The sequence below is a fragment of the Macrobrachium rosenbergii genome, chromosome 3 (assembly GCF_040412425.1).
Source record: "Macrobrachium rosenbergii isolate ZJJX-2024 chromosome 3, ASM4041242v1, whole genome shotgun sequence".
NCBI lineage: Eukaryota > Metazoa > Arthropoda > Malacostraca > Decapoda > Palaemonidae > Macrobrachium > Macrobrachium rosenbergii.
This window is the reverse complement of record NC_089743.1, coordinates 83109517-83120432: the sequence shown is the minus strand read 5'-3', so window position 1 is coordinate 83120432 and position 10916 is coordinate 83109517.

Genomic DNA, 10916 nt, shown 5'->3' with positions numbered 1-10916 from the left:
CTGCACCTGGATATTTACATAATGAGCTGGTAACTGGCTGTAACTGACAGCAATCTTCTAGTCTGTTACTCATAGTTTGGAAGCTTGCATGTTCCAACAAGCCAAGAAGAGTTTCCTCAGAATTGTAGCAACATGTCCATCTAGTCCTGGGCTTTAAAATAATCTTTTGTATCTCAAAAAACAATGAAAATATGCCAAATCTTCAAAACCTGTATTTTTCCTAGATATACAAACCGGAGCCTTTCATATATGGAGACACACTTCTTAGGTGGGAGATAAAGCCTGAAGGCAATGGGTGAGTACCTGCCCCTGGTGAGAATGTGTCAGCAATGAGTGGGGAAGTGTAGAATGTACCACCACTGGCACCATTCTATGGGGTGGGGTGGCACCCTGCTCCATACCTCGTGAGCTAGAACTTCAATGAAACAAATCTCAGAACCCAGGCTTCAGAAGACCAAGGCCAGGTCCTATTCTGGGGTCTAACCTCCGAAGGAGGGCATATGATTGTTCAGAACTTCTCATAAGCATGGAGATTCTGAAGAGATGGACAGGTCCATACTACACAGGTGGAACACTTGCAAGAGAGCTGACTGATAACCCTTAATGGCTGACATGAAACACCTGAAAATTTGCTACCCAGTGAAACGAGGTATTAATCATGAGTTACCTCTTCTATGACACCAATTGTACACATTCTTTTGCATAAGTTGCTGGATAACCTCCATTAGTGAAGTTGCAGTGATTGTACTACCTGATGGAGCCTCCAGATGTATGGTTGTAAAGAAGGGGGGCCACATGGGAGAACCTCAGGATGTCTATTAGGAGAGACAGAAGGTCTTTGTACTGCTTAGTGTCCAGCTGGCAATGAGCCACCAGTGTCTTATGGGGGAAAGACATATACATCAATGTTGTTCCAGGTGCGTTTGAATAAATCTTGCATAATGGCCAACAGTTCAACACCAGGGAGCAGAAGATGGGGAGCTTTCGGTTAGCCTGTGGCAAACGGATTGATCATCTGTGGCCCCCATAGACTGAAGCGTTTCTATGGTACAACCTGATTACTTAGCCCTGGCAGCTCAGCTGGTCAGCAATGATGTTCTTTTTGCTGGAAATGTTCCTGGCCTGCAGGTTAGTCATGTGCAATGATGACCAACTGTGCATCTGGCATCTGGACGGCTAGCCAGCACAATGAGGGAGGGACCGTTTCCCCTTGCTTATCGACTTAAGCTACCTGGAAGTAAACTCTATTCATAGATGGGCTCTCCAGCTTTTGTGGGAGGTGTCCCAGAAGAGGAGCATTTCTGGGAAGGACAGGCTTAATGAGAACCCTGAAGAAGGTTTTCATGCAAGAGCATCCATGCCAGGTCCTTCTGAACCTCTTTGTTGAGGGAAACCACACAGTGTTGGTGTTTGTCCAGGAAGGACCACTGGTGTTTCAGTTACCATGGCAGGGATCGAAGGTGACCTCTACTATTTGGTAATAGCTTCTCCAGGGACATGAGATGACCCAGGATTACTTGCCATTGTCTTATTGTTCTTTGTCTTACAGGAATTACCTCATGACTTCCTTAAGGTTGTCTATCCGGGGATTTGCTGGGAAGGTCTTACTATTATGGTGTCGAGTATCATCCCACTACTATGGTATCCAGTAGTGGGAATCAGGTAGGACTTCTGCCAATTAACCAGTACACTCAGACGTCTCGCAGATGGACAGGAGTTGTTGCTTGTCCCAAAGTAGTTTCATTGGTGTTAGAGAGAGATTAAAAGGAGAAAGACAGCAATGGGCTTAACATTTTTATTTCATGAATAACAGGTATGGGAGGGATAAACTGACTGATATACCAGAAGCTGAAGAATACCTAAATGTGCTTATGACTGAATTAATTTTTGTAGTGGAATTTAATTCAGCACAACACCGCAAGATCTATAAAGCAAATTACATGGAAGATGTTTCATTCATAGTGAAACAAGTGTTGCAGTGATACATTGCCTTGTGGTTCCAGCTAATGATAAATTATTATTACTGTTGCTATTATGATGATATTTCGGTAAAAAGAATTCAAAGTAAATAGCAGTAAAGAATTTATACAGCAATAAAGAATAACTTCATAAATGTGAGAAGTGCATATCAGAAATTATATCGTACGGTATTATTTCACACATTTTTATTTTTCATACAAATTTTTTATATTCTCCAAAAGTTCAATCGTTTTTCTACCCCCTTTTGACATTTAGAATTTCTAACCCTGTGATTGTCCTGGCAACCCCAAAGGTTCTATATCCAACACTTTGGAAACCCTGGTTTAGTACTATATAGAAATAGCCTGTAGACGATTTGGGAGTCATTCACTCCTCTAATGCAAAAATAAAGTAGCTCCAGGCTCTAACAGAGATGAAGAACAAATCAGTCAGTGGTATGTGAAACTTTATCAGATTAGCTGATGTTACATCGTTTTTCCTGTCTCCTCTTGATGAGTTACGGAATTTCACAGGCACTTTGAGCCAAGTAGCATTGGAAGCGATGATATAATTATATATATATATATATATATATATATATATATATATATATATATATATATATATATATATATCCCCAAATCTTCCTTAATATCCAATTCACAATACCTCGGGAATGACGCACACCCAAGAGGAATAATAAGTGATAAGTGCTTCATTGCCAGTGGGATTCGAACTGCTGTCTGATTTATAAACAATGAAAATACAGTGAATTTGACCACTGAGCCATCAAGTGAGGTATAAATTGATATCAGGTCAGTTGTATATGTCTGTCGAATTCAGGTTTTTATACCTAGAATCGATGTGAATCCACCTCCACCATGACAGTTGAATGGTAAGTTTGTAACACTTAGCTAATTAAGAATTCTGTCACGTAAACTGTAACATTTTTATATTCACAAATATTTAGCCGCAAATATTGCTTGATATCCAATTCTCTATACCTTAGGGAATAACTTATACCCAAGGGGAATTTTGAATTATAAGTGCCTCATCACCAGTGGGATTCGAACCGCTGCCTGGTTTAAAAATGACAGTGAACGTAATTCCCGAGGTATAGTGAACTGAATATTAAGCAAAATTTGTGGCTTAATATTTGTAAATATAGAAAATGTCACGGTGTATGTGGAAAGAAATTCTTAAGTAGCCATGTTATGCAAACTTACCATTCAACTGTCATGGTGGAGGTGGTTTGAGGTCGATTTTAAGTACAAAAACCTGAATTCGACAGGCATCTGCACAACTTATACGTCTTGTGATGGCTCAGTGGTCAAAGTCACAGTATTTTTGTTGCTTCTAAACCAGGCCACGGCTCGAATCCCACTGGTGATGAAGCGCTTATGATTCCTCTTGGCTGTAATTATTTCCGAGATATAGTGAATATTTGTGGCTTAATATCTGTGAATATAAAAATGTTATGGTGTATGTGACGGAAATTCTTAATTAGCCACAATATTACAAACTTACCAATCAGCTGTCGTGGTGTAGGTAGGTTGATATCGATTCTAGGTACAAAAGCCTAAATTCTACAAACATATGTACAACAGGTGCCGATATCAACTTATGTCTCTCTTGATGTCTCAGTGGTTAAAATCATTGTTGTTTCTAAACCAGGAAGCGGTTTGACGAAGCACTTGTTGCTTATAATTCCCCTTGGATGTAGCTTATTCCCGAGTTATAGAGAACTGAATATTAAACGAAGTTTGTGGCATAATATTTGCGAGTTTAAAAAATGTCACTGTGTATGTTGCAACCATACCATTTGATTTGGGAAAGCATAGCCTGAATTGTTAGCCTTCTATTTCTCAGCCAGTCCTTTTGAATGAGTTTGTCAGCATGGAGAGAATAGGAAGGCATGGACCATGCCTTCCTGTTCTTTGTTGTGACTCACCGCAATAATCTGCAACTGCCTTGTACACAAATTCACCGCTTAGGTTAACAAATGCACCCTTTGATTTAAAGATACAGGACCAATTAATTCCTAAGGACTTAGGAACCGTTCTTTGGACTTTTTGCCGGTGCGATGAACATCCTACCCACCGGATATAGCATATAAAATTAAATATGGAAACGCGGAATTTTTGGGAATAAGAAGACATTCATCAAGTGTCAATTTCGTACGACAAATGTGTACGTTCTGATGTCTGGTGTTTGTTGAAGTAGCAGTACTTGCTGGGAACACTTCGGAGAGGTTACATGGTATGGTATGAAAATTTGGACTGATACAAGGAGAGTCCAGACAGCAATCGTAAACACAATATGATTAATAAACCACAAGAAAGAAAATGAAGAACTGAGATGAAACTTGATAAAGTGGAAGAAAATTAATGACTTTAAACTATTTGACGGCAAGAGAGAGTAAATTTGACTGATTATGAAGGAAAAAATAAAGCATGCGCATAAAATGAATCAGATGATATAAGACGGAAGGTTGGGAGCCCATGTAATCTGCTTTTCATGAATGCGGCAGAAATTAAAACTGTAAATAGAAAAATAAAGAGTTAATGCAAGTAGCTATACAAAAAAATAAAATGTTAAATGAATTTTTACCACAGTGATGAAGCGGTCTGGGCATTTAGAAATGAATGAAGTGAAAGGGATTATGAATAATTAATAATTCATATGAAGACAAAGCAAGATAGCATACGTACGAAATAACAAATAAAATGGCAGTTAAAAAAATATCTTCTCAGCTTCTCCTCCTGTCCCACCCTTAAAAGAAGTGCAATAATGGCTGTGCCAATGAGGAGAGAGTAAGAAGATAAACTTTGACAAAGCTTTCATGGATGAGGAGGAAGCTCAAATTAAAATACTGAGGTTGGTGCATTGCACTGAATCAGAGCAGTTATTATAAGAATCTGTGAACACCGCCGACCCATTTTCACGGACCTCGTCCATGCAGGAGACGCAATGAAATTTTGCCCGAAAAACCCTTTATGGTTTTGCAGAGTGAATAAAGTATATGACCGCCCATTTCTGCGTCACTGTAAAAGAAACAAGCGCACAAATCTCCCTCTCTCTCTCTCTCTCTCTCTCTCTCTCTCTCTCTCTCTCTCTCTCTCTTCTCTCTCTCTGTATTAACTTCTGCGTCTTTTCCTTACCTATTAAGGGATATATGAACACACGATATTCAGTATTTGCAGCTCGGCCTTCACAAGAAAAAGAAAGGTTAATAATACAGCATCCTTCATTTTCATTCCTGGCGCATTTGCTTTTTAAAACAAAGTAAATCATCCAACTATTCAGGGACTAGACAAGAGAAACAAAATTTAAGGGATTTCAGTGAAGGAGAATGAATTCATGCGTTCAGGAGCTAAAATCCAAAAGCTAACTATTTTATGAAGAAAGCACAAACACGAATAAGCAAATGAGATGAAAGAATAGACTGACCCACAAGAACCTAAATAATTCAAGCGTCAGCAACAGCAGAGAGATAGGGGTTGAGAAGAAGATTTTTAAGCTTGTGTCAATATGCCTGCGTCCGCAACCAGATGTCATATCTTTTCGATATTCCTAGTTTATATTTCATAGGGGTTACAGTCGCTAGGATCTATGCAAATCTTCTTCAACATGAATCCAGAGACACCGGCTGCCTAACTGCGGACTTAATATGCTCATCAGTACACCTCTCTCGGATGGTACCTGCTTTATATAGGGTCGGAGAACTCGATTGTGGATCTGATATTACTTCCCTTTATTACATCGAACATGCAGATTGTGCTATCTGGTCGATCATATCATTTATTACCAACTTACCCAACCTTCACGGTCGACTTCGCTAACATTCTGCCGCCTCCTTATCAGATGGTACGACAACTAGTCCGTTATGACAGACAAGTAACCTACCCACAACACATGCAAAAGAAGACAAACTTGAGAATTAAATGCATATCACCGTCTCCTTTTACCTCTCCCCTACCTCATACACAATTACACACACACATATATATTATATGTAAATTATATAATATATATATATATATATATATATATATATATATATATATATATATATATATATATATATATATATATATATATATATATATATATATATATATATATAAGTTTAGTGTAGGTGAAAGCATTGTTCAGAGTGGTTATAGATGGTTTGGTCACAGAAAGAGTAGAATGTATAATCTTGAAATATTAGGAGAGAGGAGGAGAGGAAGATCAAGAAAATGATAGATAACTGGTGTAAATGGGGCACGGGAAAGCTGGGCCTTAATACCCAAGTAGCATGGGAGTGTGTGCAAGATGGGAGTGAATGGCACATGTGTTAGCAAGGTTCAACCGACTGCTGTTAAACCTTCATTGTAGGTGTACAAAGCAATAAATGTTAAGAAATTTTCTGCCCAAGGGTCTCACCCACGATTTAGCAATTAATTTGTGAATGTAGTAATAACTCTGATTTTTCAGGAGCCACCGCTTATGACATTATTTATATATATATATATATATATATATATATATATATATATATATATATATATATATATTATATATGGAATATATATATATATATATATATATATATATATATATATATATATATATATATATATATATATATATATATATATATATATACATATATAATGTTTTCCTTTTACTGGAGTTCAGCCTCATACCCCACCGACTACACAATTCACTAATCCGCTCCATATCACGATTAAGACTCAGGGCAACTTCATTTCTCATAAGTGGAGACTTTACCACAACCATGAGTGTTGCATCATCGGCATACTAAACAATCTTGCTTTCCAAGTCAACAACCGTATCACTTGCATACTCTAAAAATAACAGTGGGCCAAGAACACTACCCATCAACAGCAACTCGCTGCTGCCTTTCTGTAAGTAAATCTAGAAATAAACATATCCAGCCACTCCAAGTTTCTGAAGCTTATAAATAAGTGTCTTATGGTTTACTAAATCAAAGAAGCACTAAAATTTATTTGAATTCACTACTCTTAAAACCCTTATCAAGGTTCTGTTGAAAAAGGCATGTCAAATCTAACAGAGCATCGCAGGTACCTAACTGCTTCCTATATGCATATTGACTATCTTCTAACAATCAGCTACCAATATATTCTGAGGCATGAAGTACAGTGTTACCTGTACAAGCCACATCAAGGGAGACAGGAAAAACGATGTAACATCAGCTAATCAATAAAGTTTCACATGCCACCTACTGATCTGTTCTTAAACATTGTCAGAGCCAGGAGCAGCTTTATTTTGCATTAGAGGAGTGAATGACTCCAAATCGTCTACAAGCTTTTCTATATAATTTTCTAAACCAGGGGTTTCCAAAGTGTTGGATATAGAACACTGGGGGTTGCTGGGACAATCCACAGGGTTAGGAAATTCTTAAATGTCAAAAAGGTGTAGATAAACGATTGAACTTTGGGGAGAATAGCAAATATTTGTATAAAAAATAAAAATGTATGAAATAATACCTTACAATATAATTTCTGATATGCACTTCTCACATTTATGAAGTTATTCTTTATTGCTGTATAAATTCTTTACTGCCATTTACTTTGAATTCTTTTTACTGAAATATCATCATAATAGCAACAGTAATAATAATTTATCATTAGCTGGAACCACAAGGCAATGTATCACTGCAACACTTGTTTCACTATGAATGAAACATCTTCCATGTAATTTATATAATTTTGAGTTTTTATACACCTTTTTCTCACACCTATAGTTTCATATTCTCTCTACAGCAATAAACTACCGCAGAAACTGATGTATTTTTATCATATAAGCTAACAATTTTACCAATAATCAACTGGATCCATATAGTTATCACCATAACAACCTGTCCTACTTAATATGTATAAAATAATAAATATTATCTTTTTTTTTTTACCATTCGGCACAAACACTTTATCACATTTTTCCCAACTCATTTCTCTCCAAAACCATGTGAATAGACACTGCTGCATTTCATGCTTCACTTTTTCTGCGATTTGCTACTTTTTCTCGTCCAAACACTAATTACCTTCATTATCAGAACCCAATACGAATCAACCAATTACTTTCACTACTCAGTCTTCTCGGACTCAGTTTGAACCCATAACTTTAATCTTACTAACATCCAATTCCCACTTTCTCAGCCTTCAAAAACAGTTAAATTTTCCACCAGTTTATTCAGTTTCTCCTTACAATCAACAGTCAGTACTGAATCATTTGCAAATATTCAGGCTACGAAACCGTCACTATTATTCTCCTACAAGAATCCCTCTAAGGTTTCTACTACCTCTATTAGATTAAGTTAGGACACTCATGTAAATAATACTTCTTGAAGACTACTGGTTGTCGCAAGATTCCTGAGAGAGAGAGAGAGAGAGAGAGAGAGAGAGAGAGAGAGAGAGAGAGAGAGAGACTCAGCACCACGCAACTGCATAATATACCCGAAAAGGATAAGATCACTGATTACAGCCAGAACATTTGGCGTTTCAACCGGGGGAAAATAAAAGCTGTCATTTGATAAGCATCTTCAGTAGATTCACATTATCTATCTGCCGATAGACGAAAAATGACCAGGGACGCAACGTCGTCTCCTTTAACTCGGGAGGGTTTAATGAGCTGTGACTACGTTAGAACTGAAATAAATATTAGGCCCCGCGACCCATAAAATGGGGTGACGGTGCACACGGATGCTGCAAAGGATTGGACTCTAAGGTCTCCTAACTGAAAGGAGAGCTCCAAAGGAAGACCGGCAGTTGGCGCCCAAATGGAAGCGGAATTAACAGAAAAAACAGACACGTAAAATTACCCGTAAATATGAACCTCAAATAGCAAATTACGACGTACATAAACACATAAAAACTATATATATATATTATGGCTAACTTTAACCTTAAATAAGATAAAAACTACTGAGGCTAGAGGGCTGCAATTTGGTATGTTTAATGATTGGAGAGTGGATGATAAACATACCAATTTGCAGCCCTCTAACCTCAGTGGTTTTTAAGATCTGAGGGCGGACAGAAAAATACGGACAGAAAAAAGTGCGGACAGAATAAAGTGCGCACGGACGGACAAAGCCGGCACAATAGTTTTCTTTTACAGAAAACTAAAAGGGATTTAGCGCTTTTTATTCCATGAAAAGGACTGTATAGACGAAAAAATTTGACTATGGGACAAAGAAAAAAATTGTGAAAAGAAGAGTTTAAGATGAATGCGAAAATCTATGAAAAAATCCAATCCTGCGGTAGGCTGCGTACGCAGAGAGGAAAAATTGGTAATTTTGGGTGCTTGACTACAAAGGTGGGTGATGTAAAAATTTTTCGTGTAGTTATTTGTTTGGATTGTCTGTAATAAACGAGAATGAACCGTTTTTGAGAATACGTGCTTAAAAGGCTTCATTGTTGAGAATACGGGTACTCATACTGAGAGACTCCGTTTTTTAGATATAGCATAATATGAAACAAGACGAAAAAATAAATTGAAATACTAATTGGTAAAAAGGCGAGTGACTGAAGATTTTTCATCACTAACTAGTTGTAGCCAAAGTGGTAAAACATACAACAAGTAAACCAGAGATAGGGCTTTAAGGCACACACCAGTTTCAACATGGCTACCAATCATAGGCTGCATTCGTAACAAAAGAAATTAACAGCTATCATTTGAGAGACCAGTGAAGGTTAATAGGGATGGTGGAAGAATGGATGCAAGCAATTCGTGCCAGTATTTAGGAGAAAATAAAACGAATGGTGGTAAGATAGGTGAGATAAAAATATAAAGATAGGTAGCAAGACACATGCAACGGACACAGAAGAGACCTGAATCGTCTATGAAAGCCAAGGTGGTAATGTGTGAAAGGTTTGTTTAGCCAACTCTTGTTTATGCATGTGAAGTGTGGATGTTGGATGTGAGTGGAAGAAAACATATTGCAGCTGATGAGATGAACTGTTGGCATAGAATATATGGCATAAAAGAAACTGAAAAAGAGGGGAATGAGGAGATACATAGAAATAATAAAAAGATTACTGAATGTGAAGGATGGATCACAAATGTTTTAAGACGGTTTGATCATGTGGAAAGAAGTTTGGTGAAAAGCGTGCATAATTAAGAAGTGTTAGAAAGGGTTGGGTAGATGGTGGGCAAGGGGCATTGGGAAGGTAGAGGCCTTTTATTCAGGAAGCTCATGTGAATAGGGGTGTGTGTTTTGGGTGTTATGATGTGCTACTAATTAGCCTTCTAAATATGTTGCAAGTATTGTACTTTTCTGCACATGATGTTCATTCAAGCTTCAGCAGTTAAAATATGAATGAGACAACGACAACTGCACTGCTTTTGTCTTGAGCTACCCGCTCTTAAGGGAAAAGGCGTTTTATATATATATATATATATATATATATATATATATATATATATATATATATATATATATAACATTGAGGTGCAAATGTCGTTTAATATCCAATTCACGATACTTCGAGAATATCAGTGATATTCCCGAATTAACGTGAATTGGATATTAAACGACCTTGTAGATTAATGTTTGTATATGAAATGCACGGTGATGTGATAAAAATCTATATATATAAATATTTATATATATATATATATATATATATATATATATATATATATATATATATAAATATTTAAATATTTATATATATATATATATATATATATATATATATATATATATATATATATACTACTAACGACCAACCTGACGCTGCCCAGGAAAACTCTGAATGAACGCTGATAAACTCTCTCTCTCTCTCTTTCCTAACACCCCCTCTGCTCTCTCTCTCGCTTCCTCTCCATCTCACTCTCTCTCTCTCTCTCACTCCCTCCCTTTCCTGTTAAGATTGCATTGCCCCGCATTTTTGACATTTAATATTTCACCCCTTCTCAACCCCCCATTC